A 1,891-nucleotide genomic window follows, 5' to 3' on the forward strand; every position below is an offset into this window, starting at 1 on the left:
GGCAAGCCAAGGCCAAGCATTCCGGTGCCTATCCGGGCAAAAATGCAATTCCTCTCTATATGCCTAGCCTTGGCAACCGTGGTCCATTCCCCACCATATGCCATGGCCTTGTGCCCATGGTCTTCCCAAGACAGTGTCCAAGGCGCCCGGAAGGCCAAGGGAGCCCAACCCAGCAATGCCCTGCTTTGGCAAGCCAAGGCCAAGCATTCCGGTGCCTAACCTTGGCAACCGTGGTCCTTTCCTCACCATATGCCATGGCCTTGTGCCCATGGTCTTCGCAAGACATCGTCCAAGGCGCCCAAAAGGCCAAGGGAGCCCAACCCAGCAATGCCTTGCTAGGACAAGCCAAGGCCAAGCATTCCGGTGCCTATCCGGGCAAAAACGCCCAAAGCATGCCCATTCCTTAGCCTATCCAGGCAAAAACGCCCAAAATCTGCACATTCTAGTGCCTATCCGGGCAAAAACGCCCACCAGCATGCCACCCTCCTATAGGGTTTGCGCAACCAACCAGCCTAACCACCAGTGGCAACCAAAGGTGCTGTTAGCGACGACTTCTGAAGACGCAACGAGACGCGACGTGTTTGCGCCCAGACGCGACGAGACGATGCGGGATCTGCGCCCAAGAATGCCTAGACCCGTCGACTTGATGCGGGATCAGCTCGCCCAAGCATGCCTAGTGTGCAAGGCCTGTGTGCAAGGCTAGTGTCCAAGGCTAGTGTGCAAGGCTCATGTGGAACGCTAGTGCGCAAGGCTAGTGCCCAAGGCTTGTGTGCCAGGCCCGTGTGCAAGGCTAGTGTCCAGGGCTTGTGTGCATTGCTTGAGTGCAAGGCTTGTGTGCATTGCTCGAGTGCATGGCTTGTGTGCAAGGGTTGTGCGCAAGGCTAGTGTGCGGGGCTTGTGCGCATGGCTAATGTGCACGGCTTGTGTGCATGGCTACCGTGCAAGGCTAGTTTGCATGGCTAGGGTGCAAGGCTCGCATGCGAGGCTAGTGTGCAAGGCTGCGTGCAAGGGAAGCGTGCAGGGCGAGTGTGCGAGGCCACTGTGCACGGCGCCAGCACTAGCGAGCCATCATCCGCGTTGCCATGGCTCGCTTGGCCTTGGCTTGCCAGGCCCCGACACGAGCAATCGCGCATTTTCTTTGCAACCGACCATCAATGCCGCCCAACGGGGCCAGCACGAGCAGTCATCCGCGGTCCCCTGGCCCTGCGCACGTTTGTCTTTGAAACCGAGCATCAATGCCACAGAAAGTGCCGGGGCGCCAGCTGGAGCCATCATCCGACGTGCCATGGCTCGCTTGGCCTTGGCTTGCCGGGCCCCGACACGAGCAATCGCGCATTTTCTTTGCAACCGACCATCAATGCCGCCCAACGGGGCCAGCACGAGCAGTCATCCGCGGTCCCCTGGCACTGCGCACGTTTGTCTTTGAAACCGAGCATCAATGCCACAGAAAGTGCCGGGGCGCCAGCTGGAGCCATCATCCGACGTGCCATGGCTCTGGTCCCATGGTCTTCGCAACCGAGCATTCGTGACACCCGCGGGGCCAGGACACCAACCCTTCCGACACGAGCATTCGCGCATGTTCTTTGGCCACACAACGGCGCCAGCACGAGCAAAATCATCCGCGGTGCGGTGGCCTTGCACGGCCTTTTGTCTTTGGAACCAACCATCAGTGCCACGGGAAGTGCCGGAGTCCCGGCATCCGCGGTGCCAAGTCATTGCGCCCTTGGTCTCTGCAGCGGGGCATGCCGGGCACTCCCAACCATTGCAAGCAAGCAAGCAAGCAAGAAAGAAAGAAAGTAAGTAAGTAAGTATTACATATAGGGGCGGGACATGCGGGGAGATCTGCGAAACGTGCATTACGGGGCACACGCGTACCTACCGGGGCATACCG

This window comes from Tasmannia lanceolata, unplaced genomic scaffold, assembly GCF_043159265.1.
Source record: "Tasmannia lanceolata isolate RefF3 unplaced genomic scaffold, GAP_Taslan_0.1 ptg000119l, whole genome shotgun sequence".
Taxonomy (NCBI): domain Eukaryota; kingdom Viridiplantae; phylum Streptophyta; class Magnoliopsida; order Canellales; family Winteraceae; genus Tasmannia; species Tasmannia lanceolata.